Below are 17,449 nucleotides of genomic sequence, written 5' to 3'. Positions count from 1 at the left end.
TTTGTAGAATAAATGAATATAAGTGCATGCCTTTTTCTGATACTCAATGGACAAAATGTATTCTTTAGAATTACTTCGACAGCAAGGGAAACCATGCTCTCTTTTGTATTATACGTAATTTCTCAGTTTATAATCATAGCTGTTCATTTAAGATTTTTAAACCTTCCTTTGAAAAATATTATGGTGATCTGAATTTCCCAAAGATCGTGGGTGTTTTTATGGGAGTACTTAGGCACTGTTGATACAAATTGCTGTCTCTGGGCCCTTGTTTACAAATTGCGTGCATTAAATGTTTTCAGGTGTAATCAATATTTTTTGAAAGTCTCCAAATTTAGTTTGTAAAATTGCATGCCTGGCTTGTGGAGCAATTACGCTTTCACGTGATGAGAAATATTTTAACTCTTTCCTAACGTCACATACAAAGAAAAAGAAGAGATCTGCGTTAAGAGACAGGGTTTTCTCTCTTTGTTTAAGGAAAAGAAATGTTCTTTTTCTTTTTAGCCATATAAGCATAAAGTATCTTTAAAAATCCTTGTTTCTCAGAGTCCACATCCAGACCTCCTCTAATACTGGCTGATGCTCCTTTCCGAAGCACTTTCTACTCTGCCCATCCCCACATTTCCTGCCCCAATTCAGGTTCTCATGTCACTAGCGCTCTTTTAAACAGCTTTCTACTTCACCTGCCTGGCCTTCACTAGTCTTCCTCCCTCCCTCCACACTGCAGCCAGGGTGATTTTTCTAATGAGAAAATCTGATTGTATCACTGTCACGCTTACATCTTCCTTCCAGTGGTGCCTGAAGCCTAGATCATAAACCCACACTTCTTACTTGAGTTTTCAAAGTCCCTTGGGATTGGGCCCTCTCCAGCTCTCCAGCCACATCTCTCTCCATGCTCGCTGTGCTCCAGGTGAGTTGAAATAACTTCTGATTTCCAAGGTGCAGCCCCTTCCCCTCCGCATGCCCTGCTTCCTACCTTGCTTGAATGGCTGCAAGTTGTTAACCACGTTCTGGTGTTAAAGTGGCTTGACCTCTTTGGAAAAATTGGTGTAGCGTTAAGTACTTAGATTTCAAATTCTCAGATTAGAAGCAAGGTTTTAAAAACAGGAGGAAATTTAGTAAAAATACAAGGCTAAACGGAAACGTTAATAGAAAAAATACCCCAAAATATTGTAAAAAATAGGATACTCCCCTCCCTGCCCTGACTTAGGTAAAAAAAAAATGCAACCAACCCTCCGTCCCCCTATTTCTCTTAGAAAAGTCACCCAATCTCACACACAAATAAAAGTAACTTGATTTGCAGATCAGCTCTGGGATTCTACACTGGCCCCAGTTAAAAGTTGCCTCAGAAGACCTATTCATCTTTCAAGACTTTGGCATCACCACCTCTGTGAAGCCCTCCCTGATCATGAGAGTAAATTGCTTCTGTAGGCATCTGTAGCATCTTGTGTGTCTCCAACCCAATTACTGTGCTGACATACACAATTGTAATCTCCCTACAGATCGGTGTGCAGACAGATATTTCTTCCCCAGTAGATGGTTAGATTATTGAATGGAAGGATCATATCTTGCCCTATTAGTAGTTCCAGTACCTGTCACAGAGCCTGAGACATACCGGATAGTCACGAAAGACAGGTTTGTTGGAATAAAATGTATCCGGGAGGACCCTCATCTGAAATAGTTTTTGCTGCTGTTGACAAAATGCAGTTTGCTCCTCACCAGCAGGTGTCGCACTAGCTCTACGTTTTCAGCACGGTTTTTGGCTTTTCCGTTATGCTCTAACATATTAATTGGGTTGTTATGGGAAGGAGATGATAATTTAGGCACTGTTTACAGAATAAAACTGATTTAACCTTCAGTTTTTCTGTGAACATTTTTTTCAAACGTAGTGTTCCAACTGAAATTGCCAAAGTAAAAAGAAGACTTCAAATTTAAAAAATGATTAGAGTGAAATAAAAATTCAAGACGGGACATCAAGTTAAGAACACAGGAAAAATGTGAAGCACGAAATCAACACCTCAGAATGGTAATGGCACAATAATAGCTATAGCCACACAACTGTTTCTTTCCATCTCACAAGCAAAATGCAAATTGTGTTTGATATTTGACCAAAAGTGCTTAAAGAAAAACAAGGTCCAGAATAAAATGTGCTTTGTTTGTAGGATATCTTTAACTTTGAGGACAAGATCCTGCATAAAGAACTTTTAATCACAGACCTATGAACATTATACCTGTAATACTTTCACAACCTGAGAACCAGGGAACCAGAGAAACAGACAGAAAAGGAAACAAAGGCGATGATAAATGATCCCTGGAAGTATGAAGGCATACAGTGAAGAGAATTTTTAAAATAATATAGAAAATAACCAGATACGCATTACCAAATACTTGCAGCTCAGTGCAGTAAAGGGGAGATTGAGTCTTGAAATCAGAAGATCAGGGTTATGGATCCTAAGACTAGCTGTGTGACCTAGGGCTATATAGATTGTCCTCTTAGATTGTCTGTATTTTCAAACATAAAATAAAGCTGATATCCAAACGGTGTTGTGAGGGTCAAATAAGATAATGCATGTTAATACTCTTCATGTTCTTTGAAATGCTATATGAACATAGAGTAGTATTAGAGGAGAAAAGTGAAAGTAACATTTGTTTAGCATCTACCCTGTGGCAGGTAAGTGCTGTGGGGAGGGGGGGCACTTGCCATAAAAATACCTTCAATTTCTTCCAATGGGCAAGACTCGCCTAGTCAGTGATTTGCAACCACAGCTCACTGTTTTCACTCTCAGCCATCTCCGTGTTCCAAAACACATGTCTCAGATAGGAAAATTATAGATATTACTACCCATCCCTCAACGTTGAAGGATCTTCATGAGGGGTGGGCTTTATCAGAATTGGTAGTTTTCAGCACCCAGCTGGCTTGTGGTAGTGGGGAGTCAGACTTAGTGCTTCTAAGGAAGCTCTGGATGTGTTTGCCAGCAGATTCCTGCTCAAAGTTTTTTTTTGAAGGAAAAAGATGTAAAGGAATCTGTCATCACATCAAGAGCACATATACCTCTTAGACCTTTTTGGGCAGATAGATGAGACAATTTTTTTTAAGTCAAAGTTTTCTTCTATTACAGGGTAAAACCAGTTTTTGGAAGATGACACCTTGAGACAATAAGAATAATGTTTACTAAATAAATTAAGATCAGTCTCTATTCCTGGCAGTGTTAGCAAGCTATATTTCTAAGTTTATTGATTTCACTACATGCACAAGATTTTAAGTTGTTTAGTAGTTTGTGACTTCCATTCCAGAAGTAATTCGATTTGGACAGGCAAAATATGTTTTCTTGAAAATATACACTTTTGGATGCATTGGAATCAAGAATGTTATTATTCTAATGAACTTCACATGGGCTTGGTGAGAAAGAAGTAGCAAAAAATAAGATAGTGAAAGAGAGAAAGGAAAGTCCAAGATTTTATCCAGCTTAAGGTGCAGAAAGCAAACCCTACAGCAGTTTATGTCCTCAATTCAATCCTAACATTCTCTCCTTTTATTTGTCCTTGGCTTTTATAGAGTTTGCATTTGAGCTATTTGCTGATAAAAGAAACCAAACAGTGCAGGAAATTAAACTTCTCTTCCTAAAAAAATTATAGAAGTTTAGATCATTATTACACAAACACTGTTAGAATATTAGCAATTTATGCAATGGATTATAACTTCCATAGATTTTTCTTGTGCACTTCTGCAAAACTTCATTATTTCCATGGCTGTTGAACTGTAACTATTGCCAGTTCCTAAAAAGGCAGGTCAAATATTATGTCAATTGCTGATGAGTAGCTCTATTCCTTGACAGGTTTACCAGTGCTGCCATTTGATGTTCGGTACAGAGTGGAATTAATGTTATCCCAGGAGGTAATGGTAATGAACTAAATTTTACATCCACAGAGGAGACTGGACAGCAGGGCAGTCTTGCACTTTGGTCTTTATCCGATAAATCAGATGCTTTATCACCGCAAATCCTGTCTGTCAAGTTCCCCCAAATAAGCTGGATTTATTAAAATGGGTTGTTACTCATTGTTCTGATAATGAGCTCCACTACTGGTGACTGTTCAAAGAACCACAGAAAAGCAGAGCAGAGGACCTGTTATTAGATAGCAAACCGCCTACACAGGCAGTGGGAATTGGATATGACTTTTAACTCCACGTCATTGATGGTAATTTTTGGTTGCTTGCCCGATTTGCCTGGGGCAACTAAAAACATCACCTTAGTTTTATTCAGGCTAATTGTCAGCCTGTGCAGTGGTGCCAACTTTGAGAAATGATTGACAACCAGATATACAACCTCAGGTGTATGACCCTCCAGTTCATAGTCATTAGCACTCAGTCACTCAGAGCTGGCCTGCCCCAAAGACAGTAGTGGAGGTCAGCCATCTGATGAGACCAGAGAGCTCTGGGGAGGCGCAGCTGCACGTTCTCACCCAGATGTTCACGATTCTTGTTGCATCATTGACCATCCCTGCGCAGGGAAAGCTGGATTGCTTAGGGTCTATTGATGACCTTGTCTGACACCCATTTGTGTGCAGGGGCGGCTCAGGCTGGACGCCATCTGGCCTGACTTGGCCGGCCGTTTCATCATGTGGCTGCCTCTCCACGCTGATGGATTTCTCTGAATAGCTGAGTGTGTCAAGCTTCACTAGGTAAGTGAAAAACAATGCAGAAGCCCTGGAGTTACTCACCACATTTCTTCTCAATCTAGAAAATTGAGGACTGCCTCTCTGAGACTTGTTTATAATTTTAGGGAACACACATGATTAGAAAATAGATTATTACAATATCTGTATATAATATCCATTACCTTTACAATCTAACCATACCTCAAATTCTGTTCTTTCTCCATTTATTCTTTTTAAACACATTCCCCCATACAGTTAAACAGAATTATTCTGCACCTGTCACTTTTTTGGTGTTTCTAGTGCTCTGTCGTTTAACCAAAATTCTATTGAAACTGAAATCCATATGAACAAGCTGCCAGAAAAACAGGGCTGAAGTCAGATGTGCTGTGAACTAAAGGGTTTTACCTTAGTCAGGGAAAGACACTTAAAATTATACAGTTAGTGTGACTTTTCCCCCAGTCTGAGGGAAAAACTTCCAAGGAATTAAAACATTCTCGAGGGTCTCCTGGTGGCCATCCCCAGTTTCTATCTTTGCTGAACTTCCTAAGATCTCTGCTTCTCCCTAAGAATGTCTTTCTTGTCAAACTTGGCCTTGAGAAATTTCATGTAGCCTTTGGGGAAAATGTACTCCCCACCTACAGGGGCTTGAATCGCCTGAGGGTACAGTGGTCTCCCCCAGTTTGATTTTGGGTGGAGAGAGGAACGTGCAGGGGTTCCAGCAGGACAGTGCAGGACGGCATGTAGCCCTTCAAATCCTGCAGAGCAGTCCCACATCGGGGAGTAACCCTAACGGATCCTTCCTTAGATCCTCCCATCACTACAGCTGGTCATACTTTGCTTTAGCTTCAGTCGCCCAGTAGACATATGCTGGCTCACGTGGAGACATAGATGCATGCACGGACCTCCCACCCACATTCTCTGAAGGACAAGCCTTCCTTTCCAGAGGCAGTTGAGTCCTCATCTGCTGTCATAAACTGGAAGCCAGTGGGCAGAATTCTAACCACAGATAATTTTTGTTTCACTTACATAATGTTCTAAGAATGAGAAAATTTCACCAAAAACATCTGGCGTTTTAGCTTCTTTGGAAGTTCTACAAGGCATTTCTAGAAGGCAACAAACAGCTGAGCTCTGGAGCCCAGGTTTAGACAGACCATATGACCTCATCTGCTACAGGCCTGCCACCCCTAGTGTCTTATGTTTTTCTTCCTCTTTTGGGTTTTTGACTCCTGGTTTAAGGAGGAGGAAAAACATTCTAGATTGGACACAGTGGAATCAGCAGAACTCATTAATATACAGAGAGGTGTTAGGTTCCTTATTTCTATTCCCACTCCCTTTTCAAATTGTGACTCTTGGGTCTTCCAGGAGTGAAAACTATAGGTCATTTACTAAAACATATACTCTCTGTGGCTGTTTGCTTAGTTACAGAAGACCTGACAGAAATTTTGAAATTGTGACATATGAGGGTTGGTTCAAGCACTTCATATAAGGCCTCAGCCTCCTTCCAGGAGGGAGGTGAAGGAATTTCCTTCCTCCGGGGCTGGAGGATCATAGGAGATTGCCACCATCATGCGTTCACAGAGTTAAGATTTCCTAGGAGAAGCCTTATAATCCGTTTAGTTTAATATAGCTCTGTGTGAGGATCTCCTCTAAAACATTTCTGATTCTTCCTCTTGATTATTTCTAGAAATAATGAGCTCTCTACCATCAAACACTGCCCATTCCATTTGTGGACACATTCTCTATAACATGGGTGTGAAGTGTACTCCTACTCATAGGGTTGTTGCAGTAGGATTTCTAATTGTTGTTTGATTCTGGAAAGTTCTTTCTTTTACTGAGCCAAAAATCATCTTAGAAATTCTTCTCCTAATTATCTCTCATGAAACTTCTCAGGCTCTTCTCTCTACTGTATGAAATCCTTTCAAATATTTGGTGACATTGATACTTTCCATAGTCCTATCATGTTTAACTTAGACGTCATCCGTTATCTCAGTGGTTTCGCCTATGAAATGGTTTCCAGAGTATTCACCATTTTACTAAACTTACACTTGATATTGTAACTCTTTTATTTTGGAATGTTAAATTTATCCATACAATAATACCTAGAAGTAAGTGAAACAGTCTTTTGTATTTTAATTTCAGCAGAGAACAGACAGAGAACAAAGCAGTATGTGCCAATAGGACTGCCAAGCCGCACAACTGCAGGGGGGCACCATTCACATCATGGTCTGTGAACAGTACACTCTGGAATTGTGCGTGCTGTGCACAGCCTTCGTGACCCTACATGGGTGTCCCAGACACTTCTTAGAAAGAAGTGCTGGGCACACTTATAGGATGTGCATCAGCCCATCACACACTCACTACCAGGGTAAAAGAAGGAAGACAATTCATCGCAAGAAAGAAGAAGCTGGTGGTGAAGATTTCATTGAATAAAGCTATACACATATTGATTTCTCCCTGTTTCCACAACTACCTACCATGGATGAGAGGGACCACTTTCCCCTTACCTTAAACCAAATGAAGAGGGCTTTCAGAGCACCACTCAGAGAGCTTGGACCTTGCCTCTGAACTTGGAGAATGCAGTGACATAAGCACCTTGAGTTAGAACCCTATCATGGGGGCACAGTGTTCCAGATGTGATCAGATCAATGAAAAACACAGAAGAACTTGTCCATCTGAGAACATAGACCAGTATCACATTGATGTCTTAGTTGCCATGTCACAAAATGGCTTTATACTGAGTTTCCAAGCAAACGTCTAGGTATTTCTTATATGAACTGCAATTGGTTCAGATATCTTGATATTTTATTTGTGCAAATAATTTTTTTTGAGGTCTAATCAGAATCAACTTGCTATAGAGGCAGCATCATTAAATATGGATGTAGATTGCCTTGGTTTGTGTCTCACCTTGTCTACTTATCTGGCCAATGCATTAATCTCCCTGAGCCTCAATTTTCTCACCTGTACCATGAGAATAATAATACCTCTTCTTCCTGCAACCCTGGAATTGTGAGGATTTAATGAGCTAGTGTGTGAGGGTGGTTAGCACACTGGCAGCACTTGATAGACACCAGTTCCCTTCTGCCTTCTTTTTTTAAAAAAAATAATTAATTGATTGATTATATTATTTATTTATTTTTGGCTGTGTTGGGTCTTTGCTGCGCGCAGGTTTTTCTCTAGTTGCGGCGAGTGGAGGCTAATCTTCATTGCGGTGTGTGGGCTTCTCATTTCGGGGGCTTCTCTTGTTACAGAGCACAGGCTCTAGGCACGCAGGCTTCAGTAGTTGTGGCTCGCAGGCTCTAGAGCACAGGCTCAGTAGCTGTGGCGCACGGGCTTTGTTGCTCCGTGGCATGTGGGATCTTCCCGGACTGGGGCTCGAACCCGTGTCCCCTGAATTGGCAGGCGGATTCTTAACCACTGCGCCACGAGGGAAGTCCCCTTCTGCCTTCTTGATGACACCCTCCATTTGTGGTTTTGCTCATCTCCAGCCACCATGTAGGGGACAGTGTAACACAGGGGCTGAGAGCCATTGCTAAGAAGGTGTCACCCCTTACAAGCCTGTGACTTGGTCAAATTACTCCAATTCCCTGCTTCTCAGCACCTTTCTCTGTTAAAAGGGGGAAATAAGAGTATTTGAGTGTAAGATGAAACATGGCATTTAAAGTATTTAGTACAGAAGTTGGCACTCAGCACATATTCGGTGATATTTTTTCTTTAATTATCATTACTGCTGCTGCGACTATAGTATAGTTGCTTATTTGTTTTGATGACAAGACCTGAAACTGTCCTCCAGAATTCTGGACAAAAGGTCTCTTTGAAACACATTTAACAGTGTTTGCTCTGTGGACGCCTGGAGCACATTTAGTTTAATCAGTCCGAAAATGAGTAGCCAATTTCCAGAAGTGGGAGGTGGAGGGAGGCATGGCCAAAGAACCTCATTTGACTGCCTCTCATTCATTCTGATTCATATTTCCTACAAAGATCTCTTGCAAATACCTCTGAGATGGATCCTCTCCCAAACTCTAGGTGTCGTGATCATATCCCCCAAATTGACAAGTTACTTTGATTCTGCCCCTTTCATTTCATCCGTCAGCTCTTCCTTTTATCGAATTAACTACAGAGGAGTTGCTTCCCTCATGGGTTCCTCTGAATTCCCTCCCCTGCTGGTCCCTCTACTAATACTGCAGTTTTTGCCATCCTCCTGTGGTGTCATCTATGTTTCCTGCTGTGCAGCTTCTTAGTACCTCTCTGGACTCTAGGGGGACAAACTGGGTTACTAGGAGTTAAGTTGCAAAAAGATGGAAAAAAGTAAATTTAGGCTTGTCCTAGTCAAAATCTGAGGTTTGGGATATAATAGTGTTTAACAACCATTTTATAACCAAGAGCTCCTTGTATATTATTTTTTTAATCATCATAAACATAATATTTTGACAAATACTGCATTTTTATTCAGGAATGATGACAAATATTGTCTTCCTAAGAGAAAGCTAAATGGACCACAGTGAGATGACCCATAAATTCTGATAAAAAAGAAAAAAAAAAACCTGCTATTTTTATTTAGCTTAGCTATGTTGCTCTCTGCAAGTATACTTTTTTCTTCCAGAATCCTGAGAATAGCTTGCACACCCATATTATTACTTTAATACACCCTTAGAAGTTGGCAACCTCAGATTAGGAATTCCTGGGTATGGCTTTAGCTGGAGTCATTAAAACCAAGTCTTTAGTGAGAAAGATGATTTAAAACTAAATAATTTATTCCCTTTTTATTTGTTTCTTTAGTGTTAAGATGTTTATCTTAATTACTACTTTTAGGGGAGTAGGCATGGTGGGAAAAGTAAGAGCTCTGAATCAGAAAGATCTGGTTCTAATTACTTACAAGCTGGTTGACTTTCATTAAGCTAGTAAATCTCTTTGAGGCTTGGTTTCATCATCTATAAAAAGATCAATAACACCTCACCTATAAGATTGGCGTGAGGATGAGAGATACATAGGTAAAGGGAAGACAGTGACTGGCACAGGGTAGATAGTTATTAAAGTGTAGCTCTTATTATGAGGATGAGCAAGCTGTCATTTTCTGAAAGCTTACTGGTGAGAAAACTGAGGGATAGCACATGTCAGTAGCTTTCCCAAAGTCACATAGGCACTCTATGGCTGTAGTATAGGCCAGCTTTGCTGTGATAGCCAATAAACTCCAGTGGCTTCAAAAAGCAAAGGTTTGTTCCTCATTTGTGTTCATGTCCATCATGAGTCTGCAGGGGGCTCTGCTCCATGCTGTCCTTAGTTTGGACAACAGGCTAAGGAAAGCACCACCATCTGGAATGTTGCTGATTGCTGAGCCCAGGGGATAAAAGATGGAGAATCCTGCAGGAGCCCTCAAACAATTCTACCCTGAAGTAACACACAACATTTTTCACTCATTTTTCATTGGCCAGAACAAGACCTATGGCCGTGCCTAATGTCAAGGTGACAGAGACGTGCAAGCTCCATCTGAAGTGGAAAAGAAACAGATATGGGTGAATAGAAGCACCTCACATGGTGACAGAATTCCAGTTCAGACCCAGGTCTCTACCTCTTCTTAAACCAGTTCTTTATAACATGACTTCATTGGTACATCTGAAGAAATTCCCACAATCTAAATGTCATATATGCATAACCGCTCAAGTTTAAGTGCGAAGACGTGATGCCAAGCAAAATGAAGGGGACTTATGCATTTCTTACTTTTTGCGATTGTAGATAATTGAAAGTAAGTACCTTCCATTTAAGACTTTGCCTATTTCTATGTCACTTATTGCCTTTTAAGTCAGTAAAGCTGTATTTTTCCTCTTGACTTCTTTTCCCTGCTTGCCAAAACTTCTCCATACCACAGCACACCCCAGTGTTAACAGCTTCACTTTTTTTCCCTTTGGGTTACAGCTGAAGAAATAGTCTCAGTTCTTGTGTGAGCCTATAGAACACGTCGGAGGGACAAGGCCATGCAATTTCCTGCTCTCATGTCCAGTCATGTGGAGCTCTGGCTCAACAGAGCCCGTCTCCTGGATCCTCGCCTAGGCCAACCATTTAGCTCAGGGATGAAAGCTCCCTATGGCAACAGCCCTGTGCAGGTGCAGACAATAAACCCTGTTGTCATGATTACTCCTCTTCTACCAAATTGTGGAATCTGAAGTGGACTTTATTAAACGAGAGAAAAACTTACTTAAAAAAGAAACTCAGAGGAAGGGAGAAACCCCACAATTCTGACTTTGGGTCAGCTATGGAAACTGTGTTACAAAATCCATATTTCAAAGAATCACCAGATTTTTCTTCCCAAATGAATTTGTAGAGCTCAGGAGCTCACGATTTTGCTCTTTTAATCTGCCTACCTATTGATTTATTTTCACTGTTTTGGGTTTTCCCGCAGTTAGTTGACTGGTGGATAATCTCAGTTTCCAGCTCGCACTCCAGGACGGTATTTTCCCCTTTGTATGTTTTTGATGCTTGGTCCATGCGTCCATTTCTTTTATTGTGATAGGAAAGTCTCACTCATTCAGAATCCATGATCACTCCAACAATGAAACAACTTTTTTTTTAACCTTTGTGCTCTTAGGGAGAAAGTGTGGGCTGAGCAATTCTTAGTGAAAGCACACTCAGGCTCCTCCAGGGGTGCTTATTTACATGAAACTAATTTGTGAATTGCCAAAAAGAAACCTTTAGTCAATATCTGTTTCTCAAGGACCGTATCAGGTAGCACCTTAATTTTAGGATTAAGACCTTAATCTAGTTTGAGTTGTAATATGAATTAGTAGGTCATAAAGCTATGCTGTTATTTAAAAATAAATACTACAGTTCAGATTGTTTGTTTCATGAGCTTCTCTATCGTCCACCTCCTCCTATACGAACAATCCCAGTCTTCTGCTCAATGCCATGAGTCTACTTTTAACCTGAGTTTAAGAAGTGCAATGTTTTTTTCTATACAATCAACTCCATTGTATAGAGTATATACATTCCCCCTTTTCTTCTGGCTAGAGAAAAGAAAATTCAGTCAGCAGTTTACGATGCCAGAATGCTTGAAGATCAGTGCTGTTTGCTTCCATGGAAGAGCCAGTGCCATTTAAACCAAAGGAAGCTGTAAAACTTTTTAGAGATTGTTGCTCTTAAGGGCTAGAGGATGTGGAACATCCTATATACTCCGTCAGAAAACAGATACTTGGTAATAAATGAAATTCCTAGTCTTTGGTTTCTTTTCACCAGCCACATTACTGAGCCATTGTGCATGGGGAAAGCTGGGAGAATATTTGGTACAATCGAGAACAACTTTCCTTGGATCAGTGACCTTACAATTATTACCCTCCCCATGCGTGGTTATGTTCCTTACCTCTGGAAGGTGGGAGGGAATAGAGCAAAGTGTTTAAAATTGTGGGTTCTGGAATCATGGAAAATGGAATTTGAATCTCAATTGTGCCACTTGGCAGGTGATATTTAACTTACCTGAATCTCAGTTTCTTCATCTGTAAAACAGGAATAAAAATAACACCCACCTTACAGTTGTGAGGATCCAAGGAGTGAAGCACTTCTAATAGTGCCTGGTACACAGTAGAGTCAACAGATATTCTCTGCTATTAGGCCAAGCAGAGCCTGCGTGAAATTCTATGGACTCCACATATGCTATTTCTCATGGCAAACAGTAGTGTCAGCCATCTATAGCTGCTTAGGAAACATTGGACCAAATAAGCAAACATAGTCTTCCGTTGCATCCAGCCATTGTGAGATCTCTGCTCCGTTCCTCTCCCCAGATTCAACGTCTGTGACTTAGAAAGCATTTTTGGCTAATGGTGGATAATCACAGATATGGTGATCTTGTTAACATCTAACAAATTCACTCATACATGGGTGGAGCCAGAGCCAGGGAAAGAATTATTATGACTCTTATTATGTCACCTGCTCTACATCCTTTCCTCCAAATGGAGCATCTAGGAAAACATGAATTATACTCCTTGTATCACTTATTTAACAAATACTTATTAAATACTTAAATTCATGGCAATTCAGTTGGGCTGAAGAGAGAGCAGAAACTCAGCCTGCAGTTGGAGGAGATAAGATATGCATGCAAACAACACAGTATATGCGTATACAGCACCGAGTGTATAGACATTGTGTCAGAAGAGGAGGGTGGCCCCGCAGCAGGGGCTTGACACACCTGAGTCCTGTTCAACTCCCATTTCCTTGATGAAACCATCAACTTCTACCTCTTCTTTTCCTCCTCTTCCTTTTTCCTCATCCAAATTGCAACCTCCATTAATTTTTGGGCTACAGAAACTAGGACAGGGTCTATAGACACTGAGTCCACCGTCAGCTTGAGAGGCTTAAATGGGGAGGTCTTGGCTTGGGGAAGACATCCTCTTCCCCCCAAGCCCCATCTACCTGGCCAACTCTGACACATCTTTTAAGCCTCATCTTACGTACTGCCTCCTCTGTGAGTCCTTCTCTGACTTCCCTAGACAAATTTTTTTTTTTTTTTTTGCAGTACGCGGGCCTCTCACCGTTGTGGCCTCTCCCGTTGCGGAGCACAGGCTCCGGACGCGCAGGCTCAGCGGCCATGGCTCACGGGCCCAGCCGCTCCGCGGCATGTGGGATCCTCCCGGACCAGGGCACGAACCCGCGTCCCCTGCATCGGCAGGCGGACTCTCAACCACTGCGCCAGCAGGGAAGCCCCCTAGACAAATTTTTTGGGATAGGAATGGGGATGTATTTATCAGTAATATAATTGTTTGAAGACAATTAAAACACAAATATCCTGTATTCTCCTTACAGATTCCTTAGTGGTTGTGCCTCCCCAACAGCTTCTATGTTTCTCTCTTCTCTGTCAGGGCCAGTCTTTTTCCTCTCCTGGCATAGAATCCCTGGGAGAGGATGGTGAGGAATAATCAGGGTGTCAAGGCTAGATGAAATAATAATGTGATTAGTGATGTTCAGCATCACAAAGAGTGGGTACATGGCTGGAAATGGTGGGCGATGGGGGTAGGATAGGACCATCAGTCAGAAGGCACCTCTGTATTGCACCTTATCTGTACTTCCATCACAGCACTTGGCACCTCGTCATTCTTTGTCTGCATGTCTGTGTAGCCAATAGACTTCAAGCTTCAGGGCAGACAGGACCTCTGTTCATCTTTGAGACCTCAGGCATAGTAAATACCACTGATTTCTCATGGCCACTAAATGACTCCAGTGACTGCCCCATTCCAATCTGTCTGTAGATTCCACCCAGCTCAGAAATAAGGGTGGAAGGGTTTGGAGACATCTTGTCTATCCTGGTTGCTCAGAACTCTGAATTAGGGATTCCCCCTTGAATTTGTCGCTCTACCCATTGTACATGCCTCTCAGCCTTTCCTATACCTAATGCCATGCTTCACTAAACGGCTCACTGAAATTAAGTCAATTAGGGAAGCTTATTAGGGAAGGCTGGAAAACAATTCAGGTTTGAAGTTAAATCCTTGTACATTTGTTCTTCATTTTCCAACTTCTCAATGTTGCAGCTTTGAAGGACCCAAGCTAATGTTGGAGGATGTAAGGTATTAGGAAGCTCTCTTGTAAACTTAACCGTCTACAACTGTGTCCTGATGAAATGCTTACATTACTTCTTATTGGAGTTTTATACGGTGTTGCTAAAAGAAGGGAGCCCTGGGATCACATCAAATCATCAGGCATGTCTGTTATATCTGAGGAGAAAATCTCAATGACTTGATCTTTATCTGTGGGAGAAAGATAAACCTGTGGGAAAACTTATTCCTCCCATCCATTTATTCATTCCTTCATTTGTTTATTGAGCACATACTCTGTGAGAAGCACTGTGGTAGGTGCTGGGGATAAAAGGTGAAAGATGTGATATCTGTTCTCAAAGTCTAGAAGGGTAAATTATCTCTCTGCTTGCAGTGACAATCTAAACCAGGGTGGATAAACTTTTTCTGTAAAGGGCTAACAGTAAATATTTTAGACTTTGTGAGTCATAAGGTCACTGTGGCAACTACTGAATTCTGCCTTTGTAGCACCAAAGCAGCCATAGGTGATTCACAAACAAATGTGTGTCTATTTTCCAACAAAACTTTACTTATGGATATTGAAATGTGAATTTCATGTAATTTTCATGTATCCTATGATGTTATTCTTCTTTTGATTTTTTCTAACCGTTTACAAATGTAGCAACCATTCTTAGCTTGTGGAATGTACAAGAATAGGCAGCAGCCTGGATTTGACCCTTGACCCATAGATTTCCCACCCCTGACCTAGGAGATGGTCACTAATGGTTTAGATCTGTGATTCTCAAGTCTAGCTCCTATTCAACCAAAGCAGAGATCTAATCAGCATTGTAGGAGTAATTCTTGTCTTTTCTTCTCTCCTGCTTCTATCAATCTCTTGCCGCCAAACCCTAATTCCACAGGTCTTCCTACAAAACAGAAATCTTTTATAAATTTATGATACTAGTGGGGACATCTGGGGACTTGCTTTCCTGTGAGAAAATGAAAATGACTCCTGTGACTATTTGGTCTCTGAAACAGTTTAATTTACTTTTTTTCTTTTTTCCCTTTTCCTATCTCCATCCTAGAAATTAACATAAAAATTCCTTCTGGCTAAATTCCCAATACAGTCTCACAGTGAGCATTTTCTGAAGTGAAAATTAGTAGCTTCCTTGCAGTTTTCATCAGGGATGTGAAATTGTGCAGCTCACAGGGGTGGAGAACTCAAACCCCATTTATGAATTAATACTTGCTGCTGAGGGTACCTTGCTGTCTGCGGAGTGCCATGGAGTCTTTCCTATGGAACCCTGAGTATGTAAATAGTGTATTTTAATTTCCTTTCTCATTCCACCAGTGAGAGACTACCATTTTCTATTTGCACGAATGAATTAATATGTAACAACTAGTACCTATATAAGATTATATTATTTACACCATCCTTAGGGGTTGGTAGCACTTGGGAAAATTATAAAGTCTCTCTATAGTCCCTCCTCCTTCCCTCCCAATTTTTATCCAGGTGAAATCTACTTACAGAAAGCATTAAGGACACCATCCAATGGGAACGACAGTCAATGGGGATAAGCTTATAGGGGAAAGAGTGGGTTCAAGTCCCATTTATGGCTGTGCAGTGATTAGGTATCTATAAGGCTTCCTTGTTTAAGCATAAGGTGCCACTTTCACATCTCACATCTTCCTTCTTTGACAGCCTCTGCCCCTCTCCAGCTGCTCTAGCCATGTGCTTCCCAAAGCAGATTTGAGTCCTCCATCTCTGGATCTAAGCTATTGAGCTAGAACCCTATTTTGTCTCCACTGAGATGGTTCTTGGTCTTTCAGGTCAGAAAACTCTGACAGTATAGAAAATTTGACTTCTGCAGCAACGCACAAGAGTTATGGGAAAAGGAATTTGTAATTGTTAAAAACACAGGCTTTGGAATCAGATTTGTATTTGAATCCTGGTTTTTCCACTTAGGAGCTATTATAGACTTCAGGCAAAATAATTAACTTCTCTGTGTCTTAGTTTGTCTTATGAAATGGAGGAGAAAACCTACCTCAGAGAGTAGAGGTGAGGATTAAATGAGATAATGAACAGTTAGTAAGTGCTCAATAAAGGGCGGAGGAGAGAATTTAGTGAGTACTCAATAAAAATGCTACCACTTTGAAGAGATTGTTTTCCTTCATTTATACTCCAAACATTTGTTGAACTGCTGTTTGCCTCTGAGAATACAGAAAAATAAAATAGACACATACCATGAAATAGAGAAGCTCAGGTTCAAGTAGGAAAGACAGCCATAGATCAGAAAGTGAGGGTGAGACAGAGGTCTGTCCAGGCAGAGTGGGGCCCCAGAGGTGGGAGCCATCAACTCACCTGGGGACGTCAGAGAAGGCAGGGTTTGAGGTAAGTGTTGAAGGATCAATAGAAGTTTGTTAGGTTGTCAGGGTGGAAGCATGTTCCCATGAGAGGAAGAGTGCAAAATTTGGTCTTGCTAGAGTTTAGGGTAGCAGAGGTAGAGAAAGTGGTCACAATGAGGTTGGTGAGGATGCTGGGGACAGATGATAAAGGGCCTTGAATGTCGTGCAGAGGAGGCTGGACTCTAACATGCTCGATGGGCCTTTATGATGTGTGGAAAAGCAGAATGCCATTAATGAGCTGATGTCCTTCCAACTCGTAAGTGTGGCTGAGGTAGAATTGAGATCCCCTGAGAGCTCAGTCACCGTGGATGTGTCCAGCCCTTCACTTACACATGAGGAACCTGAGGCCAGAGATCAAATCACCCAGTGTAGAACCTGATGAAGCAAAAATGGGACTAGGAATAGCTCATCTGAATCCAGTGCTTTAAACTTCTTCCACACCAAGGCCCTCTCACGTAAATCCGGGCTTCTTCGTCTAAGCCCTGCATTCTCGCTACTGGATTCAAATACAAGTTCAGTTCCAGGTGCTAGCATGCTTCACTGAGTAACAGCTTTTTTCCCACCTTCTGAATGTCAGAACTGTCAGTCCTGCCTGCTGGAGGTGGGGACCTCAGCTAGGAGCAAGGATGGGGATTTTCCAAGGAGGAGATCCACCAATTGCAATCTCTGGCAGTTGCAGAAACAAAACTCAAAGCTTTCTTTTCCTGGAACTTGCAATCTAGGGTCTGTTTTACAGTTGGAAACCAAGGCAGCACACTGTAGCTGCTCCCTGCTCTTAATTACCTTACCCTCGGCCCATCACCTAGCCCTCCCTTCCCCAGGGCCTAGCAGGAAGCACACCTGCCTAAACAGGGTGTGTGCGTGCCTGCGTGTGTGTGTTTTCACATCTCAGGTGCCTAGGG

General features: G+C 41.5%; 1 protein-coding gene across 1 annotated transcript in view; it reads left to right on the top strand.

The window, feature by feature from the left end:
• Positions 1–793: 793 nt before the first annotated feature.
• The window catches only part of ERICH3 (glutamate rich 3), a 129,520-nt gene continuing 112,864 nt past the window's right edge, over positions 794–17,449 (top strand). The window contains exons 1-2 of the mRNA XM_060023835.1: positions 794–907; positions 4,564–4,677. The gene's annotated coding sequence lies outside the window, so the exon portion shown is untranslated. The remainder of the gene's footprint in view (positions 908–4,563; positions 4,678–17,449) is intronic.

This window comes from Delphinus delphis, chromosome 1, assembly GCF_949987515.2.
Source record: "Delphinus delphis chromosome 1, mDelDel1.2, whole genome shotgun sequence".
NCBI classification, from domain to species: Eukaryota; Metazoa; Chordata; class Mammalia; order Artiodactyla; family Delphinidae; genus Delphinus; species Delphinus delphis.
Note: the sequence above shows the minus strand (reverse complement) of the source record. Positions and strands in the feature narration are given on the sequence as shown.